At 47.5% G+C, this 26,436-nt stretch overlaps 1 pseudogene; it reads right to left on the bottom strand.

Annotated features, from left to right (window-relative positions):
- Positions 1 to 24,470: 24,470 nt before the first annotated feature.
- LOC136311969 (ferritin heavy chain pseudogene) lies at positions 24,471 to 25,039 on the bottom strand (annotated as a pseudogene).
- Positions 25,040 to 26,436: the final 1,397 nt, after the last annotated feature.

Below are 26,436 nucleotides of genomic sequence, written 5' to 3'. Positions count from 1 at the left end.
CCTGACTAGGTGGTGGTGCATTGAATAAAGCATCAGCCTGTGACGCTGAGGACCCAGGTTCAAAACCCCAAGGTCACCAACTTGAACATGGGCTCATCTGGCTTAAGCACAGATGGCTTGATTGAGTGTGGGATCAGAGACATGACTTCATGGTCACTGGCTTGAGCTCAAAAGTTGCTGGCTTGAAGCCCAAGGTCGCTAGCTCGAGCCCAAGGTTGCTGGCTCAAGCAAGGGGTCATGGGCTCAGCTGGACCCCACCACCACCACCAAAGCACATATGAGAAGCAATTAGTGAACAACTAAAGTGCCACAGCTACGAGTTGATGCTTCTCATCTCTCTCCCTTCCTGTCTGTCTGTCTGTCTCTCTATCTCACTTTAGGAAAGTAGAAAAATGTGTGGGATAGTTGGCATAAGTAATGTGATACAGGCCATTTAGGGAAGGCAAGACAGGCTTGCTAAGTCTCAAGAAAAGCTCAACTGCGATCAGCAAGCATTAACTAGAGTTCAAACCACCAAGATTTTGTGACTTTATTATCTATTACAAACTGCAGGTTTGCAAAAGGTTCAGGAGGCTCATTTTTAGATGTAATTAGTTACCATTCTTGTAAAACTGATCTTTCCACACATACGAATTGCAAGCCCATTAGGGCTCCAGGCATGGTTTCTAACCTGGAGTGTACTTGGTGTTCAACTGTCAGTCTTCAGGGACACAATCTTAGGATACCAGTCATAGTTTCTAATATGGAAGTATGGTTGAGAATTTCACTACAAAATGCCTCGCTTTTTATTATCAGGATTATTTGTCCTAAGCAATTGATTTTATTCCTTTTCTTTGTGCAAATTGTGAAACTGATAAGGATCATTTCAAGTCAGCTAATAGTTGAGGGCAGTGGTGGGATTCAGATAATTTTAACAATTGATTCTCTGCCCTAATGACCATTTTAAGTATAAAAAACGATATACTGAAAGATAGTTTACTATTTCATGCATTTAATACTTAAATAACAATAAAAGAGGGACACAAAACTAGACTGTTATAAGAGTTTTAAAATATTAATGAAAAAATATTAAATAATATCTGACAAAAACAATAAAACTGTTATTTAAGGTATTTCCATATTGCTTCTTCTTTTTATTTCTTAAGTGAGAACTGGGAGGCAGAGAGACAGACTTCTGCATTCACCCTGACTGGGATCCACCCAGCAAGCCCCCTACTGGGACATGCTCTGTCTATCTGGGGCTATCACTCCATTGCTTGGCAACCAAGCCATTTTAGTGCCTGAGGCAAGGCCATGGAGCCATCCTCAGCTCTCTGGGGTCAACCTGCTCCAACTGGAACCATGGCTTCAGGAGGCAAAGAGAGAGAGAGAGAGAGAGAAGGGAGAAGAAGAGGGGTGGACCCTGGCTGGGAATCGAACCCAGAATATCCACATGCTAGGCCGACACTCTACCACTGAGCCAACGAGTGAGGGCCTCCACATTGCTTCTTCGTTGGCATCATCACTTGCAATTTTTTTCACTTATGGATGGTACGAACATTACTACAGGCACTTAAGAGTACACTGTTGCTCAGATGAACATTAAAAAAGAGTAAGAAGGCCCTGGCTGGTTGGCTCAGTGGTAGAGCATCAGCCCAGTGTATGGAAGTCCCGGATTCGATTCCTGGCCAGGGCACACAGAGAAGCACCCATCTGCTTCTCCCCCCTCCCCCCTCTCCTTCCTCTCTGTCTCTCTCTTCCCCTCCCGCAGCCAAGGCTCCATTGGAGCAAAGTTGGCCCAGGCGCTGAGGATGGCTCTACAGCCTCCACCTCAGGCACTAGAATGGCTCTGGTTGCAACAAAGCAATGCCCCAGATGGGCAAATCATTACCCCCTGGTGGGCATGCTGGGTAGATCCCAGTCGGGCGCATGCGGGAGTCTGTATCTCTGCCTCCCTGCTTCTCACTTCAGGAAAAAAAAAAAAAGAGTAAGGAATGTAACCTGTGATTTCCACACTGGGCAGCTGTCTGGACACCCAACTTAGAGAGAACCTTGATTACAAGTGCCATTTTAAAAACCAGTTTGCATAACTCAACAAAAAGGTATCACTTCTGTCAAACTGGTGCGAACCAGCTGAATCCCACCACTGGGTGAGGGGAAGAATAGGACTTGGCTATACTTTTTTTTTTTTTGTATTTTTCTGAAGCTGGAAACGGGGAGAGACAGTCAGACAGACTCCCGCATGCGCCTGACCGGGATCCACCCGGCAAGCCCACCAGGGGCGACGCTCTGCCCACCAGGGGGCGATGCTCTGCCCCTCCGGGGCGTCGCTCTGCCGCGACCAGAGCCACTCTAGCGCCTGGGGCAGAGGCCAAGGAGCCATCCCCAGCGCCCGGGCCATCTTTGCTCCAATGGAGCCTTGGCTGCGGGAGGGGAAGAGAGAGACAGAGAGGAAGGGGGGGGTGGAGAAGCAAATGGGCGCTTCTCCTGTGTGCCCTGGCCGGGAATTGAACCCGGATCCCCCGCATGCCAGGCCGACGCTCTACCGCTGAGCCAACCGGCCAGGGCTTGGCTATACTTTTTATTGGTTTCATTTTTGCCTCCAATTTGTGAATTTATTCTGGTCCTTCTTCTCATTTGTTATCTTGTTACATTTCACATATTCTACTGATAGAAACCACCTGAAATCCTTTTTTTGGAACAAGATAAAACATATAAATATAAGGTACTTCATGCACACTAACACTGTGGCAATTATTAAATAAAAAGTAGTTAGTTACAGAGCTAGACCCAAAAAGCTTTTGAAAATCTTCCAACTCTCCATTTAAGAATAATAAATGATAATATACAAAGCAGAAAGCCAAATTTTTAACCATAGAGAATGTGAAATTGTAGTACCAAACCTTTACAAAATTAGGGGAAAAGTTAAGACAAATGTTTGCCTCAGTCTTTTTGTATGAGGACATGTAGCTTAATTATGCCTGAGAATTTTAAAAAAGCAGTTTTCCTTTTAAAATTATTTTGGATGCTTTCTTTTCAACTCAACACTATGCAAAATCACTAGCTTATAGTAGGATAAAAAGGTAGGCTCTGGAGCCAAACAGCTTTGTTGTAAATTTCAGTCCACCAGAATGTGTAAACTTGAATAACATACTTATATGTTTCCTCTCTTGAAAAACAGTGCTAACAGAACCTAACGTATAAGATTTTGAGGACTTAATAAGTATATATAAGGTACTTAGAACAATGTTTATGACATTTTAAATGCACAAAAACTTGGTAGCTATAATTATTTTGGTTTTACAGTTGGGAAGACTCATGAGCTCTTTGGTGTCCAAGCTGAAATTTTGGACCCAAACAGGTTGATGACTAACTGGATTCCACAAGCCCCAGCTAATACGGAGCTTAAGACCAAAGAGATACCTTTTCAAAGAATGAGAGCCTGACCAGGCGGTGGCGCAGTGGAAAGAGCGTTGGACTGGGATGCAGAGGACCCAGGTTCGAGACCCCGAGGTCGCCAGCTTGAGTGCGGGCTCATCTGGTTTGAGCAAAAATTCACCAGCTTGGACTGAAGGACACTGGCTCCAACAAGGGGCTACTCAGTCTGCTGAAGGCCCGTGCTCAGGGCACATGTGAGAGGGCAATCAATGAACAACTAAGGTATTGCAACGCACAATGAAAAACTTATGATTGATGCTTCTCATCTCTCTCCGTTCCTGTCTGTCTGTCCCTGTCTATCCCTCTCTCTGACTCTGTAAAAAAAAAAAAAAGAGAGAAATACCGGAGAAACACCTATGGAAGTCAAACCTTCAAAACAAAGTTCTCATTAATGGTACTTTGCACAGGTTAATACGTGTATTCTTATATATTGCTACGTACAACATTAAAAAAAAACAACTGGCCCTGGCTGGATAGCTCAATCGGTTACTGAGCATCATTTCCAAGCACAGAGATTGCCGGTTCACTCCCTGGTCAGGGCACATGTAGGAAAAGACTGATGTTCCTGTCTCTCTCTCCCTACCTCTCTCTCTAAAATCAATACAATAAACATTTAAAAAAAGTTTTAAAAAATTCATATTGAGTTTTTGGGGTGACATTGGTTAATAAAATTATACAGGCTTCAAGTGCAAAATTCTATAATGCATCATCTGTATATTGCATTGTGTGCTCACCACCCCGTCAAGTCGCCCTCCATCACCATCTATCCCCCTAGGTACAAAATTTTTGAGAAGTCATTTGACAATATGTATTAAAAGTTAACAAAGAATTTATGGCCCTGGCTGGTTTGCCCAGTGGATAGAGCATCGGCCAAGTGTGCGAACATCCCAGGTTCGATTCCCAGTCAGGGCACAAAAGAGAAGCAATCATTTGCTTCTCTTCCCCTCCCTCTCCCCTTCTCTCTTCTTCTCCCACAGCCAGTGGCTTGATTGGTTCGAGCATCAGCCCAGGGCACTGAGGATAGCTCAGTTGGTCTGAGCATCAGCCTCAGGCACTGAGGATAGCTTGGTTGATTTGAGCATCAGCCCCAGACAGGGTTGCTGGGTGGATCCCAGTTGAGGCACATGCGGGAGTCTATCTCTCTATCTCCCCTCCTATCACTTAAAAAAAACAACTTATACACCTTGACTCAGTGATACTATCTCTGGGAATCTATCCTAAGGAATTGATAACTAGAAGAAAAAGCTATTAGCATATTTATCATAGTATTATTTGTAATAGTTAAACAAACCAACCAACAAACAAAATATCTAAATGTTCAATAATAGAATAGTTAATTAATTTATAGTATAACTACTTGATGAAACTCTTCAATTAAAATTATAGACGTAGTGATATTGAAGATGCTTAAATAAATTAAATAAAACAACTAAAAGCAAAATTATAGCTCTAGTATTTTTCCAACCATGTTAAAAATATACATGTGGACGAGAAAATTGGGAGCAAAAAATTATTAGTTATTTATGAAGAAGATGGGTTGTATGTGATTTTCTACCCTCTAATTCTAGGTTTTCTGTAACATTTGTATATTGCATTTTTTTTCTTCTTTTCCAAATGAGAGGAGGGGAGATAGAGAGACAGACTCCTGAATGTGCCTCAACCAGGATCCACCTGGCAACCCCATCTGGGGCCAATGCTCAAGTACCAAGCTATTTTTAGCACCAGAGGCAGAAGTTCCACAGAACCGTCCTCAGTGTCTGGGCAATGTGCTCGAACCAATCAAGCCATGACTTCAGGAGGGGAAGAGAGAGGTTGAGAGAGAGAGAGAGAAAGAGAGAGATAGAGAATAGGGAGAGGAGAGGAAGTGAAGCCAATGATTGCTTCTCCTATGTACCCTGCCTCAGAATTGAACCTGGGACATCTATATGCCAGGCTGATGCTCTACCACTGAGCCAACCAGCCAGGGCAGCATTTATTTTTTTAAAATGAGAGAAATAAAGGAAGGAAGGAAAGGAGAGAAAGAGGGAGGGAGGAAGCATGAAAGGGACAGAGGGGGAGAGAGGTGAAGAGGGGAGAGATTGAGAGGATATCTCCCAGCTGCAAGCATTTTGGACACTATTTTGGGGGTGAGCACAGTTGTGCCTCCTAATACCCCCCCCCTTGCTATCCCACCTTCAGTGTGTAGGTTCTGAGCCCTCACCCCCTGCAGGAAGGAAGCGAACAGCAGCAGCTCCTGGAGGGAGGGAAGAGCTATGGTCTGGCCCTCCCGGAGCCGGCTGTCTTTCCTTCTACACCTACGTTCCTTCTCCACCTATTCCAGTCCTGCTATCCTTCAAAACCTCCTCATACCTGAGGATTTGATTGATTAGCCAGAGTCTCTCTGCTGTTCACCCAGTGGGAACCCAACAAGGCAGAGCCAAGGTTAAGCCCAGAAACTTGTCTAGAACTTTAGCCAACCAACTGATAGCTAGTGACGAATTTACCCATGCTGGCCTGGGGCCACCTGAAGGCCCACATCTCTCCCACTCAAAAGTGAGGGGAAAGGAAATTCCTGGATGTTTGCATATGCTTCTCACTCTACTGGAAAGCCCTCTCCTTACTTTGCCTAGTTAATGTCTATAGCTTTGAGAGACAACTAAGTTATCATTTTCTACAGGAAGCTTTCTTGGATACACACCGCCCTGCCAGGTTGGTTCAGGTTGGGGACACCAGGAGAACAGAGGCTGTGTCTTCCCAGGCCTAGGCAGAGCTGAAACTTAGAAAATATTTGTCAACTGAAAAGTTATTTGTGATTGTCTTGGCCCTTGGCCTTGAATCTCCTTGGGTTCGCAATATCCTCCACCACACATACCATCTTTTGAAAAACAGCTTATTTGATTAATTTATACGCCATAGAGAGTGGGGAGACGCTTTGGTGTCATGACAGCCAAAACAGACCGCTCAGCTCCCGTGCTGCAGGGGACATAACTGACTGACACTCTAGCTGCAGCCCCTCTGCATCCACCATCACCTTTACCCAGAGGCCGTGCTTCCCTGGGCTGCTCCCAGCCAAAGCCTGTGCTCAATGAGGTTATAATGCAGGCACATCCCAGCCAAGCATGGGACTCCTCCCCCGGTGACCCTGGCTTGAAGGCATCCTGTGGGCCTGCTGGAAACCTGGGCTGCAGTCCAGGACTCTTTCTACCCAGTCCTCCTTCCTTCCCCCTTTCCCTCCCAGAGGTCAGACCTACATCAGGGCCTGAAGGTTTGGCTCACCTTCTCTGATTCCTTCCCTTCGGTAGCTAGTTTCTAAAATGGCTCTTAATGACCCCATTTCCTGTATTTATGTTCTTACATAGCCCCCTCCCACATTGTACCAGTTAGTCTGGTACTTGAGTCAGTAGAATATGACTCTAGTGATAGGATGTCACTTTTGAGATGGGGTTATAAAAAAATATTGCAAGGCTCTGGCTGGTTGGCTCAGAGGTAGAGCGTCAGCTGGGCATGTGGACTTCCCGGGTTTGATTCCCAGTCAGAGCACACAGGAGAAGTGCCCATCCGCTTCTCCATCCCTCCCTCCCTCTCCTCTCTCTCTCTCTCTCTCCCTCTTCCACAGCCATGGCTCGAAGAATGTTTCTAGCATGTTGAGCACATTGGCCCGGGCACTGAAGATGGCTCCATGGAGCCTCTGCCTCAGGTGCAAAAAATGGCTCAGTTGTGAGCCTGGCCCCAGGTGGGCTGTGAGCATCAGCCCCAGATGGAGGTTGCTGGGTGGATCCCGGTCCGGGCACATGCAGGAGTCTGTCTCTCTATCTCCCCTTCTTTCACTTGGAAAAGAGAATAAAACAAAAAAGAAAAAGAAAAAAAATATCGTGGTCTCTCCCTCTCTTCCCACCGCTCCCCAGAAGCCAGTTGCCGTGCTGTAGAACAGCTCCAGCCCACTTGGCTAAGCTGCAGCTTCCAGCCAATAGCCAAAGAGCTTGGGAGCCCTTGGCTGACTGCAGCCCCTGCTGACAGCTCAGCTGCACCCTTCTAAGAGTCCTGAGTCAGTACCATCTGGCTAAGCCTCTTTAGATCCTCAGAAACTGGGTGAAATAATAAATGTTTGTTGTTCCAAGCCACTCGGTTTTGAAATAATTAACATCTCCTTTTCTTCTTTCTGAGGCATTTCCTCCAATCTTTTTTGTGCCTAATCTTATCATGACATCAACTTTTCAGAGAACTGAAACAACAGAGGAGTCAACAGATGCCAATAAAAACAGCCACGCCTTCTTGAACATGCAGCAGTGGTAGACACTTCTAATCACCTGTTATTTTATTTATTTTTATTTTATTTTTTGTATTTTTCTGAGGTTGGAAACGGGGAGGCAGTCAGACAGACTCCCGCATGCACCGACCGGGATCCACCCGGCATGCCCACCAGGGGGCGATGCTCTGCCCATCTGGGGCGTCGCTCTGCCACAATCAGAGCCATTCTAGCACCTGAGGCAGAGGCCACAGAGCCATCCTCAGTGCCCAGGCCATCTTTGCTCCAATGGAGCCTCGGCTGCAGGAGGGGAAGAGAGACAGAGAGGAAGGAGAGAGGGAGGGGTGGAGAAGCAGATGGGCACTTCTCCTGTGTGCCCTGGCCGGGAATTGAACCCAGGACTCCCACACGCCAGGCCGACACTCTACCGCTGAGCCAACCGGCCAGGGCCTAATCACCTGTTATTTTAATTAATCCTCACAACAATCCTCTATGACACTATTGTTGTCCCCATTTTATAGGGGAGGAAAACCAAGGCACAGAGATGCTAACTCTTCTGAATGTGGAGAGCGGGCCTAGGAGAGCACAGAGAGCCCTGGTTCCTGGGAGGGGTTCTACTCTGGCCCAGCTGTGTGACTTTGGACAAGCCATTCGCTCCTCTGGGCCCCAGTTTCTTCCTGTCCATGGTGACAATACCGAAATAACCCATCTCTGAGGTCCTTCTTAAGGAAAACAATAAGCTACCGCTAGGAGTCCAAGAATTAGACTAGTAAAACAAACATGGAAGAGGTAAGATCACACAGGCACATGCACGTGTGTACGTGTACAAATGTCTGTGACTCAAATGTCAACAGGAGTTGTCATTCCTCGGTGTCTAGAGGACCCTCCCTCCCACCCCGAAACCTCCACTCAAATTTCCTGTCTCATGGCGTCTTGGACTCCACTCTGTGCAAGGCTGTTCTGCTTTTTTCTCTGTCCCTGTGTTAACTCAAAAGTGAGACATGGCCTTTTTTTTCCTTGTCCTTTGTCACCATGTCCCACCCACATGTGACACCCACTTTTGCAGAACTCTGACTGTGGTTCTCAAGTCACTGGCTATACGGCACAGCCAACAGCTGCCTGTCACAGGGTAGCAGACAGTCCCCCACCCAGCCACCCCAGCCTCCCCCTCTCGCTGCTGCGTAGGGAAGTCAGATAAAATAGAAGAGTTTCAGTTAATGTGGAATTCCACATTACAAATAACCTTTAGTATAAGGATGCCCTAAATATGGTATGGGATATGTCATATTAAAAATTACCCATTGTTTATGTAAAATTCAAATTTTCCTGGACATACCATGCTGTTAGACCTGGCTTGCTTTCCTTCCCCCCCCCAAGACCCCCAACACTCAGATGCTGCTCACTGTGTAAGTCAGAGCAGCGCTGGTCTCCCCAGCTCTCGTCCCTGCTCTCAGCCCGGGTTCATGCCTGCGTGGCTTCATCCCTCAAGGACATCTGCTCCTTTATTAGCCAAGTACACCCACGGTTTACGGGTATTTTTCTTGAATTTCTTTATCTTGTTCTTATAAATAGCACTTTCCTCCTTTGTTGCTAAAGAAAGTCATCTTAAACACAAAAAGGCTTCCCCAGCTGACGTCAGGGTGTAGAAAGCCTGCCAATGCTTACACAATGCAAGTAACCCTGATAAAGAATTTGCCAGCAGAGGCCAGTCACCAAGGAAAACAAGAAAGGGAACCAGGGGGCTGAACTGGGTGGGGAGAGGCCGTGGGTACAGGGACAGAGCTCCCACTACCCAGAAACCATCCCTGGCGTGAGCCAGCAACAGTGTTAGGGATAAGGGGGAAATGGTTTTGAGATCAAATTAATTTGGATGATTTCATTTCAGAGCCTTGAATAAGCCAGCACACACTGTGACTCTCTGGGAAGTAATCATGTATGCAGCCTCTCCAACCTTCTTTGGCTTTAGGAGTTCTTTTCTTGCTCATGTAAGAGTGTTCTGCTTTGGGAAATGTGGCCTTCCAATCCCCTCTCCCCTAATTCTGGTTCCAGACTCACCCAGCAACCTAATTTGAGTCTTCAGATACCCAGAACTTGTGAAGGGGACACTCTGTCATCTAATCTTTGCAAAGGGACAGCCTCCATTGAAGACTAATAGACTGGAACAGGGAGGAATAAATCAATAGGGAGAGCACAGTCAGCCAGTTTGGGAGTTTTATCTTATATTTGCAGTTAATAAACTTCATTCTGGTTTATAGATCAGTTGTCCTCATAGGTTTTGTTTGAAAGGAATTACTTCCCCAGAGATTGGGGCATTGACAAGCCCTGGCTTTTGGCTACTGGGTTGAAAAAATAGGCCCAGCCAAAGTGACCATTAGATTCCTTGTTACCTCCCACAGAGCCCAGTCCAACTCTAGAATTATGGGCTATAGGAAATGCAAATTTTTTAAATTTAATTTTTCAATTATAGTTGACATTCAATACTATTTTATATTAGTTTGAAGTGTACAGCATAGTGATTATACAGTTACACACTTTACAAAGTGGTCCCCCCAATAATTCAAGTACCTCTAACAGTCTACATAGTTATTAGAATATTATTATTTTTTTAAAGTCAGTCTTTCTTTCTTTTTTTATTTTTTTAGATTTATTTATTTATTTTTTAGAGAGAAAAGACAGAAAGAGAGAGACAGAGAGAGAGAAGGAGGGAGAAGCAGAAAGCATCAACTCGCATATGTGCCTTGACCAGGCAAGCCCAGGGTTTCGAACCAGTAACCTCAGTGTTCCAGGTCGATGCTTTTACCCACTGCACCACCGCAGGTCAGGCCACAATATTATTGTCTATACTCCCTAGGCTGTATTTTACATCCCTGTGACTATTTTGTTTTTTTTTTGTTTTTTTTTTTTTTTTTTAATTTTTCTTTTATTTATTCATTTTAGAGAGGAGAGAGAGAGGGAGAGAGACAGAGAGAGAGAGGGGGGGGGAGGAGCTGGAAGCATCAACTCCCATATGTGCCTTGACCAGGCAAGCCCAGGGTTTCGAACCGGCGACCTCAGCATTTCCAGGTCGACGCTTTATCCACTGCGCCACCACAGGTCAGGCACCTGTGACTATTTTGTAATTAACAATTTGTACTTCTTCATCCTGAACATGTCTCACCCATCCTCTCTGTGGATCTTCATAAATGTTAAATTTTCTGAGGGTCAAAAAGGTCGTCGTGGGTCAGCCGTCTTAGCAGTGGGCAAAAGGCCAGTTAGGGGCCTGAGGCAGACGAGGAAGGAGGGAAGTGAGAGAAGGGGAAGTACAAGGAGGAAGGGGGACATAGTCAGGGAGTGCGAGGTCAGAGGCCGACAGGTCCTGCGGTGCCCAGCTCTGAAGGGCAGTGGGGGACAGGGAAGGAGTGGACACAGGACGGCCGAGGAACCGGGCCGCTGTGGGTGGGGCTGCAGAGCAGTGTCAGGCAGAACCAGGAGAACACGCGTGCCCTAGCCGAGGCGCCGAGGGGTGGCTGGGGTCTGCGCCGCCACGGAGTTCTGCAGGGCCGATAGGCCACGGAGGCCACCCCTGGGCTCTCACACCTGTGGGGGAGGGGCCCACAAATGGCGAGGGCCTGACTGAGCTCTGGGTCAGGGCAAGAAAGCTCTGGGAACTGAGGACACAAGGCCTTCCTTGCCACATCCTCCCGTTGGCCATCACTCCCATCAGCTGCCGTCCTGGTCCTGCTCCTCTCACCCATCTGGTAGCAAGAGGAGAAAGAGCTCCTTGTGAGCCCGGGGAGACCAGTGAGACCTCTTCCCTGGCGGATGCTCTGATCCGCCTGGGCCAGGAAACCACCGCAGTGATTCCATTTCCTCTTCCTAGCCCAGGGGCTGGAGCTCGCAGCCACCTGCTCACTGCCCATTAAGCAGGAGCTGTGACAGCACCCCTTTCCGCACCCCGTTCTCCACCCAGTTCTCAGAACAGCCCAGATTGAAACGGAATTTGAAATATTCTCATACTTCCTTGTTCCTCTTGGCACCTGGGTCACTGCTCTTCTGACCCAAAATGCTCATTGTGCCAGTACCCTCCGGAATCAGGGACCCACCCAGGCAGAACTCAAGAGTTCAACAGCGTCAGAGCTGGACTGAGTTTCGGACTACAATGACTGACTAGTTCAACCTCATTTCACAGATGAGGAAACCGAGGCACAGAGTGTGGAGTAGCTGCCCAAGGTCACACGGCAGTGAGAGGGTTCAGGCTCTGAGATCTCCATGGCCTCCCTGAACCAAAGCAGCACCCACAGAGAGACCCAGTGATCAAAATCCAGAGGCCACTTTGTCCAGCCTCCTGCCTCCACAGGTCCATGAGAACAGGGGTTGCTACTATCTCATAACTTCGGGGGGAGGGATAAGGATCACCTGGTTGTCCATTGACAAGTCTAGCCTGGCTCCTCACATTGTTCTGTTCACTGACTTAACATAGGCCATTGAGTAAATGGCTTCACCTAGTTGAGCCTCGGTGTTTTCATTCAGAAAAGGGGAGAGTGATCCTAGCAACTCTTCTTCCTCACAGAGGTATTATAACGCCAAAATGGGATTCAGATGCAAAAGCCCTCCAGCAGGAACATGGGAGGCCCCTTCGAAGTAGCGGGGAAAGTGACATTTGGCTCTGAGAAGGCCAGTGTCTCTGTGGCTGCCTTGCGCCACCCATCTCCGAGCCAGCTGGGCTCTGTCTTTGCTGACACTGTTCCCTTGTCTGGGGGTCTTTCCTCCAGTCCTCGTTGCACCCTCTGCCACCACCACCTTCCTTTCAGGAGGAGACAGTGTCCCGCTGCTTTGGGAGGCAGACAGAACTGGGTTCCAACGTGCACCAGTCAGCCTGGTCTTGGTCTCCCAGCATTCCCTCCTCCTAGGCAATATTCCAGATCCTTGAAATGCTGATAAGACCTACATCTGTACTCCTTCAAGGGTCCTTCTTGGGGAAGTAGGTAAAAGTGCAAGTCCGCTGGCTGAGGCTTGGCGGAGGGCGGACTCTGGAGCCCACACTGGAATCAGCTTCCCCCAGGAGAGTCTTACGCCCGTAGACTCAGGTTGAAAACCCAGAGGATCTGACTCCTACCCTGCAATTTAGCCTCATTTTACTCAGCCCTCCCCTCAGCCCCAATCCCTCTGGCCTTCTTCAGATCCTTGTCTAGGCAAAGTTTCCATTCGCCTCAGGGCCTTAGCACATGCCATTCCTCTGCTCACAGCTGTCTTGCCCTACCTCCACCTGGCTAACTAGTGCTTGTCCCTTAGCCCAGCTTAGGCATCCTGCCCCGTCCACCCCAATTAAAGTAAAAACAGCTTTGCTGTTTCCCCTGGGATGCTCCCACTCTTCCTTCACAGCACTTATAATTATTTGCTTGCTTCTGTTTAATATCTGCATCCTGCCCAGACTGATGAGGTCAGAGACTGGCAGTCTTACTCCCCACTGCCATTCTAGCCCCAAACCTGGCACAGATAGGTGCTCCATAAACATTATTTATACAATAAAAGAACCTGTGTTTATTTTTCTCACCTGTAAAACAGGACAAAAATACCTACTTCAAAAAGTTCCAATGAATGATTAGAGATAATATGCCAAGCACCATGGATGCTCAATAAATGGTGATTTAAAAAAAAACAACAGCAAGTCAACTGAGATACCCGTCATGAAAGAGCCAGCACAGATCTTTATCGTTAGTAGCAAGTAAATTCTCTGTTGTTAGTGGTTTGCTCTATTTTCTTATCTGTGCATGTTCTTGCACTGGCTGGCAGCCTCTGGCAGCCTCCGGGTGAGAGTGGGTAAAGGGCAGAGGTTTGTGTGGCCTGGGGCTGTCATTCAGAGGGACGCGCCTGTCCAGGAGCTGCTCGAGGCCCAGAGGAGTTGGAGGGCATGTGGCTGGCAATGGGCAGTGCACAGAGGCTGGCTTCGCTCTGCTCCAGCGGAAGGGATGACAGCAAGCAGCACATGAAGGCTGGGCGAGTGTGATTCCAGCTGGCTCTCAGCCAGCTTACGAGGGCACTTAGCTTAGTCATGGCAAAGATGACCTGTAACGGCTCATCTCACCCCACCAGACCAGGGGTTTCCCAAGGATCCAGGTCTTTTTTATTCTCTGGTTGTCTTCCTGCACCCAGCACAGAGCCAGGCATACAGTGGGCACTCATTTAATAACTATGGAATGAATCTATGAATTAATGAGCAACATGGCCTGGTATGGTAGCCTCAGTCCCAGGTGTGGGTGTGTATGTGTGTGTGTCACACTTTAAAGAACCAGGGGGGCCTGACCAGGTGGTAGCACAGTGGATAGAGCGTCGGACTGGGATGCAGAGGACCCAGGTTCGAGACTCCGAGGTCGCCAGCTTGAGCGCAGGCTTATCTGGTTTGAGCAAAAGCTCACCAGCTTGAACCCAAGGTCACTGGCTCGAGCAAGGGGTTACTCGGTCTGCTGAAGGCCCGCGGTCAAGGCACACATGAGAAAGCAATCAATGAACAACTAAGGTGTTGCAACACGCAATGAAAAACTAATGATTGATGCTTCTCATCTCTCTTTGTTTCTGTCTGTCTGTCCCTGTCTATCCCTCTCTCTGACTCACTCTGTCTCTGTAAATAAATAAATAAATAAAATTAAAAAAAAAAAAAATAAAAGAACCAGGGGGCTGGCAAGGGATGACTTCAGAAGAGGCAGTATACGGTTAAGGCTTGGAACCTGGAGTGGAGGGCGGTTAGGGAACTGAGTAGAGAGTGGTAGGCAGCCTTGACCTGGGGATGCCATGGGGGCTACCTTCAAACATCTGAAATGCTGCCAGCAGAGGAAGGGAGTTGGGGGTGACCAGCATGATTAAGTCAGAGCTTGTTAAACATAAAAAAAAAAAAAACACCTAACAGTTTGTACTGTCAAAAACCAGCACAGGCCCTGGCCGGTTTGCTCAGTGGTAGAGCGTCGGCCTGGCGTGCGGGAGTCCCGGGTTCGATTCCCGGGAATCAGCCACACTGATTCTGGCCATGCACTCCTTCCCAGGCCCGGTCTTCCCAGAGACTGCATCTCACTCTGCCTGTGTGTGACAGAGGAGGGAGGCCTGAACTCCTCCTGGGAACCCCACCACCATCCCTGAGAATAAAAGTTGGCCCTGGCTGGTTGGCTCAGCAATAGAGTATCGGCCCAGCATGTGGAAGTCCCAGGTTCAATTCCCAGTCAGGGCCCACAGGAGAAGTGACCACCTGCTTCTCCCCACCACTCACTCCCCTCCATCTCTTTCTTTCGTTCTTTGTCTCCCACCGCCATGGCTGGAATGATTCGAGCAACAATTGGTCCTGGGTGCTGAGGATGGCTCCATGACCTCCACCTCAGGCTCTAAAACAGCTTGGTTACCAAGCAACGGAGCAATGGCCCAGATGGGCAGAGCATCGTCTGGTAGGGGGGCTTGCCAAGTGAATCCTAGTCAGGGTGAATGGGGGAGTCTGTCTCTCTGCCTCCTCTTCTTTCACTGAATAATAAAAGAAAAAGAATAAAAGTCCTTTATTATTTAGAGAATGCTAATATTAACATTTAGATATATTTTATTCCAGGTTTTCTTTTTTATTTATTGATTTTTTTTTAGATAGAGGAGAGGATAGAGAGAGAGAAAGAGGGTGAGGGAGGAGCAGGAAGCATCAACTCCCATATGCATCTTGACCAGGCAAGCCCAGGGTTTAGAACTGGCGACCTCAGCATGCCAGGTCGGTGCGCTACCACAGGTCAGGCATTTTAAAATTATTATTGTATATAGCTCTTCTTAAAAATTTTGGGATCACATCGCATAAATCATTTTATAAACATTTTGTTTCACGGTGTTTTATTAATTTTATCCTGATTGCAATATATTCTTCTACAAGATCATTTTAAATGAATGCATTATATTCCATTGCATCTTAAGAACTTAACCAAATTCCGGTAGTTATCCATTAGGTAGTTTCCAGTTTTTGCTATGTACATGTCTCTATGTACCTGGCTTGTGATAATTTTGGGGGGGGATAAATTTCTAGAAGTGAATTTTAAAGAGTGGAAGTAAAATTTTAAGACTTTTGTTATGTATTAACAAATTACTTTCCAGAAATGTACCAATTTTTAATCCTAAGAGCAATTATAAATATCCATTTCTCCATATGCTCATCAACCCTGGGTATTATCAATTATGTCAAATCTTTACAAATGTGATTTTTTAAAAATAGTATCTTGTTTCGATTTGCATTTCTGTAAATATTAGTGGGATTAAAAACTTCTTCAGTGTATTGCTTTGTTTATTCATGCCCTTTGCTCTCACTTTTAAAGTGATATTATTTTTAAGTGTCTTTATGTAATTAAGGATATCCTATCTTTCAAATATCATATGTTGCAAATATTTTTCTTGAGTAATTAAAGATTGCTTTCGAATTTACGTGCTTTTTGCTTTTACATAGAGGCTTAACCTTCTTTTCAAATATTGCCAAATGCATTCAATAGCCGAAGATGGTATTTGGCTTTTGCGGGTGATTCTTCCCTCCTCTTCACTGCTCCTCCGCCCACTCCCTTCCATGATGGACACTTTAGAACAGGGGTCCCCAAACTATGGCCCGCGGGCTGCATGCGGCCCCCTGAGGCCATTTATCCGGCCCCTGCCGCACTTCTGGAAGGGGCACCTGTTTCATTGGTGGTCAGTGAGAGGAGCATAGTTCCCATTGAAATACTGGTCAGTTTGTTGATTTAAATTTACTTGTTCTTTATTTTAAATATTGTATTTGTTCCCATTTTGTTTTTTTACTTTAAAGTAAGATATGTGCAGTGTGCATAGGGGTTTGTTCATAGTTGTTTTTTTTTATAGTCCGGCCCTCCAACGGTCTGAGGGACATGAACTGGCCCCCTGTGTAAAAAGTTTGGGGACCCCTGCTTTAGAAGCAGATAATCAAGTCTTTTTAGGTTAGTGAGGTTTATTTCATTTTTCAGTCTCTTCTCTTTGCTGATATCCAGGTCATGGTCAGGATTAAACCATATAGTTAAACAGAAGGGTTGTGGGGGAAAAGCCGCCTGTGGATATTCTACATCCTGGACTCCCCACCCTGTAATCCCAAACTGCAGCCACACTGGTTCTGGCCATGACTCCTTCCCAGGCCTGGTCTTCCGGGAGACTGCATCTCACTCTGCCTGTGTGTGACAGAGGAGGGAGGCCTGAACTCCTCCTAGGAACCCCACCACCATCCCTGAGGGGCTTCTCAGGAAGGTTCCAGGGAGAAAAGACGTTTAGAAGCCCTGCTTCCTGGGCTGGGCACAGCCCATTTCTTATCTTGGATTGGTCTTCTCACAAGCCCTGGACTCCCGCCGGCCTCCTGCCGTGACCGCTCCGCCAGCATACCCTCTTTCACTCTGTGGAGAAACTACAGGCTCTTCCAACTCTGGAGAGAACTGAGTCACAAGAGTGAAAAAGCTGTGCAGAAAGACCTGCGTTCTGATTCTGGCTCAGGCTACTGTGGGCTGCATAGTCCTGGGCAAGTTACTTAACCTCTGAGCTCAACACCTGCAGTGTTGCCTGGGGAGGAGGCAGTTGGGGGTGAGTGGCCATGGCTGTTCCTGCAGAAAGCTCCTGTTCCCCGAAATAACAACTTCCACACTCTGGTTTCCACCCCCCTTCTCTCTCTCATTTCCCTCCATGGACTCAGAGTCCTCCATTCCAGGTAGAAAACAGAGACACCCATGCCCAGGAAACCCCAAACACAAGCACCCTCTGCACAAATCCCATCCCCCAACCTGGGAGATGCTGCTTCTTACAGAGCAGACCCGTAGACTCCTGTCTGCAATTTCCTCCTCTCGGAGGGCTCCCACACCCCAGGCAGGTGTTCTGGATTCCCACCAGGTTCCCAAAGGGCTTCACCCACATTTAAGGGAATCTGGGTGAGTCAGCTACCAGTACTTCGCACATTTCTCTCGATGCCCCACAGGTTGGCAGTATTAAATCACTAGCACCCTGACAAAGGGCTCTAGATTCACGGCCTTATTTATTTCTGTCAACACTGCCTCCACCCCACACGTGGGCTGCATTCACAGCGGCTGGACCCCCACTTTTGCCTTTGTTAAAATGACTGTCCTCTCATGTCCCAAGGACTCTGCCCACAGCAGCCTTTTCCTGTTGGTCAGTAACTCAAGATCTTGCCTGGATGGCAGAATGAACCTACCTGTACATTTGCTCAGTTCCCTTCCTGGCCTCCCCATTTTCTCCTTGTCTTCTTCAGCCTCTGTCTTCATCTGATGAAATTCATACTTTAGGTCCTGAAGAGGGTAGGAGAAGTCATTGTTTTTTAAATGCATTGGTCATTTATATGGAAATACAGGCTCACAGATACTGATAAAATGAACAAGTGAATTTTAATTTTGCCATTCATTCCTGCCTACAGCTAGGGCTAGTGAGGAGGGAAGAAGAGGCTCTAATCAAAGAACAAAAGTTTGGGCCTGACTGGTGGCGGTGCGGTGTACAGCATCGACCTGGGATGCCAAGGTTCCCAGTTCGAAACCCTCAGGTTGCCAGCTTCGGGATCATTGGCTTGAGCCCAAAGGCCACTGGCTTGAGCCCAAAGGCCACTGGCTTGGGCAAGGGGTCACCGGCATGGCTTGAGCCCCCTGGTCAAGGCACATATGAGAAGCAATCAATGAACAACTAAAAGTTGATGCTTCTCACTCTCCCTTCCTGTTTTTCTCTCTGAAAAAAAAAAATCTATTAAAAAAAAAAGAGTTTGGGCATCATGTTTTTAATATTCAAGCCAAGTACAGTGATCTTTACTCTAATAGCATAGGTTGGGGGTGGGGTCAGTCTCTCCACAGCCAGGATCTTCCGAAAGCCAGGTCCTTTCATGTGTGGGGCCTGCCTCTTGGCAGAGGGGTAAACTAACCAATTGTCTTAGCACACAGACAGTGTGCTAAGTGGCCTAATTGTCTCAGAGTGACCAGGGATTTGGCTGACCAGGCATGTTAAAGGAAATCACACATTCAGGGGCTCCCTAGGCAATAACAGTCATGAAACCTTCTAAAGCATTTAAAAAAACCAATCTCATACTTAAATTAGGCTAATATAATAATGATATGTAAAATATACTATTATTTTTCATACCAGGATATGTTAATTAGTATATAATATAGGAATTATTATAAGAAGATGTTGAAGTCTATGTTTGGACTCCCAAAATAGAGTCAAGATGCATCTAGGGCCTTCAGGTTATTACTACTCTGTGAGATAGTCAGTATTAGAATTTAAAAACAGCCCTTAGCCTGGTCTGTGTTGGTACAATGGATAAAGCGTCATTCAAGAATGCTGAGGTTGCCAGTTCAAAACCCAGGGCTTGCCTAGTCAAGGAACATACGCCAAGCAATCAATGAACAACTAAACTGAAGTGACTATGAATTGGTACCTCTCACTCCACCACCTCCTCCTCTTTCTGTAAAACCAATAAATAAAACCTTTTAAAAAATAAAATAAAGCCCTCAAATCAGAAAATGTCCTTCCAGATTCCCCTCATCCTTGCCCTTGCATATATCCTTTGTGGTAGGTTGACTCAATATTATTGCTTTTGATTCTCAAAACCTCATTTTCTCAAACAGGTTCCTCTCCCCTAGTCCTCAAAGAACTTACACAATCATTGCATACAATGAGCTGATCTGCATGTGGTTAATACCTGATCTAGACAAGTGACCATCCCACAGTTTATAGGATTCTGGTGAGGACAGTAACTTCCTGAGCCCTATAGCTTAGCCTGGACCCCCATCTCCCTCCCAGAGCTACTCGCTCAGCAAGGGTCATACTGAAACCCTCTCACTGCCACGAGCAAGCCCCTCTACCCAGAACAACCCCAGACTCTCTCTCCAAATAGCTCTTTGGCTCTTTCCATGTCCATCTAACCTGGGGGTGTGGGAGGGGGTAAACCTAAGACAATAGGAAGTATAATTACTGTTCCCATATTGCAGATGGGGAGACTGAGGTTCGGCTAGGAAGCAGCTTGCCCATGGTGACGCCAAAGCCCTTGCTCTTTCCCTGGAGCACTCACTCTGCTTTCTGGGGCTCAGCAACAGCGTCTCTCAGTTTCCTTCCTGAAGTAGAGCAGGTTGGGGATCCTCCCCATGCTCATCTCCCAGACCGGGGGCCAGGTCCTGGTAGGTTTATTCTGGACCTGGCAGCTCATAGCTCTAGCAGTTCCAAGGCCCCAGAAGTTGAACTTTCATTTCAGTGGAAAGCTCTTGCAGAGATTGCATCCTTGTGGGACATGGGCTTATCAGTCTTCATCCACTCCCCTCCTCCTCCCTCCTGCACCGTGGGAGCCCGGGGATCTAGGGAGTGTGTTTGGGAGCCCAGGACTGGGGAAGAAGAACGTTCCAAGTGCACCTGAAGAAGTGTGCAGGGCAAGATGAGAAGTCGCTCTTTTTCCTATCAGGGAGACTGGGGTTGTATAGGTGAAAAAGAAACCATCTACATCATATTCTTTCCCACCCTTGAGAGTAGGGGGGCCAATGTGAGGGATAGGGTGCTGGAGACATGCCCTGCTGTGGAATGCTTGAGGACAGGGTGGGGTTAGTTTATTTGTAAATATACTGGCCTGTCCCTCATTCTTTACCCACCCTATTCTCTTCTCTAAGTTCAGAAGGAAAACAGAAAGTGTGATAGCTTCTCTCAGCTGTAGTAAGTATATCTTTAAGAGAGCAAGGCTGAAACCAGGGAAGGTGGAGGCGGTGAGGTCAGCTCCAGCTGGGCCCTGCCCTCCTGTGTCCCCCACTTCTCTCACCCTCCAGAGCAGTGGAGAGGTGGTCTCAGCACAGACACGAGAGTCTGCTGTCTGCCTAGCTTCCCACCCTGGGAAGTTTGATCAAAGGTTTAGTCCAGCATTTTTATTTGATGATCCAGCCTGGCTGGTGACACAGTGGTGATGAGGGCAGGTACTCAGAGACCAAGGCCAGCCCAAGGGGAAGTGGGCTCACCTGCTGGGCTTCCCTATAGAGGTCAACATTACTGTAATGACCCATATACTTACCTTTCTCAAACCTTCTTCAAAAACATTGTACTAAGTTGGAGAAATGTCCCCCCAAAATTCACATCACTAAGAACTTCAGAATGTGACCTTGTTAGGAATAGTCTTTGTGCCTGACCAGGTGGTGGCGCAGTGGATAAAGCATCAGACTGGGAGGCAGAGGACCCAGATTCGAAACCCCAATGTCCTGGCTTGAGCGCAGGCTCACCAGCTTGAGTGTGGGGTTGCTGGCTTAAGTGTGGGATCATAGACACGACCCCACGGTCGCTGGCTTGAGCCCAAAGGTCACTGGCTTGAGCAACAGGTAACTCGCTCTGCTGTGGCTTCCCAGTCAAGGCACATATGAGAAAGTAATCAATGAACAACTAAGGAGCTGCAACGAAGAATTGATGCTGCTCATCTCTCTCTCTTCTTGTCTGTCTGTCCCTCTCTCTGTCTCTTTCACACACACACACACACACACACACACACAAAGAAATAGAATCTTTGCACATGTATCATGCAAACTAGTGAGGACACAACTTCAATGACTTGTGTCCTTAAAAGAAGAGAAAACAGACGCAGACACATAGAGGGAAGACGCCATGTGATGACTGAGGCAGAGACTGCAGTGCTGCAGCTGCAAGCCAAGGATGCAGCAAGTCCAGATGTTGAACGGGCAGGGAAGGATTCTCCCCTAGAGCCTTTGAAGGGTGCATGTTCCTACCAATACCTAATTCAGGATGTCCAGTCTCCAGAACTGGGAGAAAGAGAAAACTTTCTGTTGTTTTAAGGCAAGTCTGAGGCACTTTGTTATGGCAGCCCTAGGAAAGCAATTCAGAAGTCTTTTTGGATTGTCCCAATGAGCTTCCTTCATTTCCCAAAACACACCCAGCCTGCCGGGCCACAGACCAAGGGTGCCTGTCATTACATGCCCTTTCCACTATGTCCAGATCCCTAGGTTGTGAGCCTATGAGGGCAGGACTGTGTCTTGTTCACATCAGCATCTCCTGTGCCAGGCACACAGGTTCATGGAGTCAGCTGGCTATTGGAGTGCCGGGCTGACCCTCCGTTAACACGGGGGACTGGGCCTGCTGGGACACCTGGCTCTGCTCTCCTTGGCCTTCCCCTCCAGCTTCTGCCGGTTTCCTCTCCCCAAGGGGCTGGGAGAGGAAAGAGGGGCTTCACTCCCCAGCTAGGTTTTGTTCTAGAACCATTTACATTCTCTTCACCCCTTATCTCTTTAAAATTCCTTCTGGATGACTCTCCCTAGAATATTCACGGGGGCTCTGTAGCAAGGCTTAGGTATTCAAATGAAAGGCCTGGTCACGGATCATGGCTGGAAGCCCACCCGAGAAGGCATCCTTGAAGGACTCCACTTGTTTCACAACCTACCTGCCAAGTCCTTAACCTACCCGTCATCTATCTTTAGCCCACCTGAGTAACTATCTAATTTTACTGTTGGTTTTGCCTCTATTATTAGACTGTCAGTATTAGTGATGTTAATGGATGCCAAGTGTTAAAGAATACACCCACATCCTGTAGATTTAGCTAATTCATGCTCATTGACTTCCTGCTGTAGGAGAAGGAAGGTCAGAGCAACCTAGCAAAACACACCAGGCCTGATTCTAGCTTAAGGAAATAAGCTTAAATACACAAGGAGCTTCAGGCACAGAGACTCCCATCTCTGAGTTACTTAAATAAGGAAAACCGTAAATAACTCAAGTGTCCAACATAATTACATGTTATGGTGGCAATCCATTCAATGGAATATTATGCAGGCTTTGAAAATATGTGAACAAAATGTTTGTTATGAAAGGAAGAAATGCTTAGGTTCAAAGTTATGTGATAATATAGGAATTCAAATTTTATCTATATTATAATAGATTATGTGTATGAGCTATTATTATTCATGAAGAACAGACTAGAAATCTATCAATGTATCCAGAGGGGTTTTTCTTGGATGGTGAAACAGTGATGATGTTTTTCTTCTCTCTACTTTTAAGTATTTCCCATACCTGCTAAGATGAGCATGCATTACTTTTACAATGGGAAAAACAGCAATTAGTAAACTTTATTTTAAAAGACTATTTTAGGCTTGGGCTGGGCTCTCTGTCAGAACCCTGTGTTGGAGACCTGTGCTGGCTGCCATGTCTGAGAGGGTGGCCTATCATAGGTCAGTCCCCGTCATGACAACATTTTTTTTTTCTTTTTTTTGTATTTTTCTGAAGCTGGAAACGGGGAGAGGCAGTCAGACAGACTCCCGCATGCGCCCGACCGGGATCCACCCGGCACGCCTACCAGGGGGCGATGCTCTGCCCCTCCGGGGCGTCGCTTCGTCGCGACCAGAGCCACTCTAGCGCCTGGGGCAGAGGCCAAGGAGCCATCCCCAGTGCCCGGGCCATCTTTGCTCCAATGGAGCCTTGGCTGCAGGAGGGGAAGAGAGAGACAGAGAGGAAGGAGGGAGGGAGTGGAGAAGCAAATGGGCGCTTCTCCTGTGTGCCCTGGCCGGGAATCGAACCCAGGTCCCCCGCACGCCAGGCCGATGCTCTACCACTGAGCCAACTGGCCAGGGCCCCGTCATGACAACATTTAATGAGTGTTGCCATGGACAGAGCAACACTGTCCGGGGGCAGTGGTTCTGATTGAAGTGCTAGCAGTATGCAAAGACCACTTAGTAAGCATGGGAGGCAGAGCAGCAAAGCGGGAAAGGCACTGGAGACATGGGTTCAAGGCCTGCACCTGCCCCTTACCAACTGTGTGAACTTGATCGCTCCCTTCTCTCTGGGCCAGCACCTCTTCCCTGGCAGAATGAGGAGTGTGGACTTCATGATTGCCAAGGTCTCTTTCAATTCTGTAATTATATTCAGATTCCTCTTCTTTTTAAATTTTATGATAAGTTTATTTATGCATCAGTGAACAGATGGGCTGAGACCCTAGTGACATCAGCCAGATTCCTCTCTTCTTTCCCAGTTTAAAGAGGAAAGCCTAACCATAGGACACAGGCAGCAGATCTGGGCAGCCAGGTTCTGGATTTTTGACTGAGCACTGTTGCTAACTTCCTGGTCTTAGGTTTTTTTTCTCCTTAAAGTTGAGTGAATGGATAGATTTCTCTCACCCTCCAGAGAGTGAGGCCTCAAGTCAGTACTGCCCCCTAGCTCCTGCCTGTGCACCAGGATGGCCCTCCTTCAGGAGGGCCTCATGGCCAGAAGACATGGCTTGGGTAGGCATTATACCCCCACCTGCCTCAGAGGTCAAGTGAGAAGAGAAATGAACTAATTGGTGTGAAATGCTCTGCACTTTCAGAGAAAGGGGCTGAGAAACCCAATCCTGGGAGCATGATGGGGGCGCCCCCTTTGTGTGCCCCAAACGGCAGGGCCCTGACTTTCACCAGGCCTGGGAGCCGGGCCTCAGGAGCAGGGCTTCCCCTTCACCACAGAGGCACCGATGCAGCACAACATACAAATGTACTCCCGAAGGGGGCCAGCCTCCGCCCCCGGCGGCAGCTCCATTGGTCTTTCTCTTCTGCAGTGTGAGAATTATTGTCCAGCAGGTCACATACTTCTCACGCGCGGGGACTGGGCATAGCAGGTGCGAGGCCCACCAGGCCGGCCAGGCCCATACACCCTGCTGCTGAACTGCTGAGTACGGAGCAGTGGAAAGAGGACCTGGGGAGGGTACCAAATTACTTTATTTGAAGGGATGGGACAAATGAAAGACATAAGTGGATGACTTAGTCCAAGTTACAGAAAAGGTCAAAGTCATTCCAACATGAATGTAGTGCTTCGGTGACCAGGGAAGTCACCCTGTGGCTATGGGAAGCCAGGTTAAGGCTTAGCTCGCTTCATTGTCTACCGGAGTATGACTGTCAAAGAGGTATTCTGCCACGCCTGCTTCGAAGGCCCACAACCTGCGCAAGTTAGTTATGTGGTCACCCAATTCTTTGACGGATTTCACCTGCTCATTCAGGAAGTGAGTCTCAATGAAGTCACACAAATGAGGGTCATTTTTGTCAGTGGCCAGTTTGTGCAATTCCAGAAGTGAGTGATTCACACTTTTTTCCAAGTGCAGCTCACACTCCATTGCATTCAGCCCACTTCCCAGTCGTCAGAGTTCAGCTTCTTGACATCCTAAAGGAAGATTCGGCCAACCCGTTGGTTCTGCAGCTTCATCAGTTTCTCAGCATGTTCTCTCTTCTCGTGAGATTGGTGAAGAAAATATTTGGCAAAGTTCTTCAAAGCCACATTATCGTGGTCAGCGTAGTAAGACATGGTCAGGGAGATGTAGGAAGCATAGAGCTCCCAGTTGACCTGGCAGTTGACGGCGACCTTGGTGTCCTGGATGTAGTTCTGGTGCACCTGCGAAAGGGTCGGGGTCATCGTGGTGGGTGGCTGAGAAGAGGCGGCTGCACGGTGCTGGAGTGGTGGCTGTGGCCGCGGGGTCTTGGGACGGTCTGAGGGCACTAGGAGGAGGGGGCAGAGGGTGAATCCGGGCAGCTGGCTGAGAGGCAGGTCAAGCACCAGGTTCCGTCCAAGCACCAGGTTCCGTCCAAGCACTGTTGAAGCAGGAAACCCGAGTGACTCTGGTGAAGACTGTCGGGTATCCTCTGTTAAGTGAGTGTTACAAGCTGGGTCCTTCTAGAAGCAAATGCAGAAATGGAGTGAAATGAAAAGGTTTATTAGGGCATAATACTCAAGAAAGGAAAAGGGGGGAGGCAGGAGTGGGCAGGGGGGCTGACAGAGCTGACAAAGTCACTATGTCCCCCACCAGCCTTGCTGGGTGCTCTGGAGTGAACATTGCCTGTTAGAGAAGTTCTGCGGGGGTAGAAATACCAGCACCTTGCACCACTGCTTTGCTCCGTCATTGACCAAGGGTCACCCCGAGAACAGCATGATGTTGTCTTGACAGCTGAGGCCACCCTGAAGGAGCTAACAGTTGGAAGCTGTCCATTAACTAATCTCCTTGAAGCAGGACACTGACTCTTTTCTTAAAGACACACCTCCGTGGCTGCCTTGGGGAAATAATGTAGTTCAGTATACATAGAGTAAACACTCAGTGTATGTTCATTTCCTTCGTTTGCTTTGGAGCCAGACAGACCTAGTTTCAAATTCCAGCTTTCTGACTTACTGTGTGAGCTGGGCAAGTGCAGTCAAGGGAGTTAACATCCTTCAATTTTACTTGATCACCCAACCTGGACCATGACTCACTCAGTGATGACAAGAGTACATGTTTATCTCCCTGAACCTCGGTTTTCTTGTGTGTGGGATGGAGAGAATGAATTTCACCTCACAGGGTGATGGGGACGTATGCAGTGCCTGACACTCTAGTTACAAACCTTTTTATTCAAGACATAATAAATCAGATTAAATAAATGTCCGACTTCCTGCCCCATCTGTCTAGGTGCTTAAGTGTGACCAGAAGTAACTTAATTAGTAGCATGATGGTCTATCAGGATATAAATCATATGGAGGTAAGAAATTTTAGGGGCCTGACCTGTGGTGGTGCAGTGGATAAAGCGTCGACCTGGAATGCTGAGGTTGCTGGTTTAAAACCCTGGCCTTGCCCAAAACATATGGGAGTTGAAGCTTCCTGCTCCTCCCCCCTTCTCTCTCTCTCTCTTTCTCTCTCTCTCTCCCCTCTAAAATGAATAAGTAAACAAAAATAAAAAAAATTTAAAAAAAAAAGAAATTTTAGGGGATCCTACCAAATGAAGGCCTCCCACTTTGGTTGGCTTAGAAAAGAAATATCCCTTTAAGATCTTGACTTCTGCCTGACTAGGCGGTGGCACAGTGGATAGAGC

Source organism: Saccopteryx bilineata, chromosome 8, assembly GCF_036850765.1.
Source record: "Saccopteryx bilineata isolate mSacBil1 chromosome 8, mSacBil1_pri_phased_curated, whole genome shotgun sequence".
Classification (NCBI taxonomy): domain Eukaryota; kingdom Metazoa; phylum Chordata; class Mammalia; order Chiroptera; family Emballonuridae; genus Saccopteryx; species Saccopteryx bilineata.
Note: the sequence above shows the minus strand (reverse complement) of the source record. Positions and strands in the feature narration are given on the sequence as shown.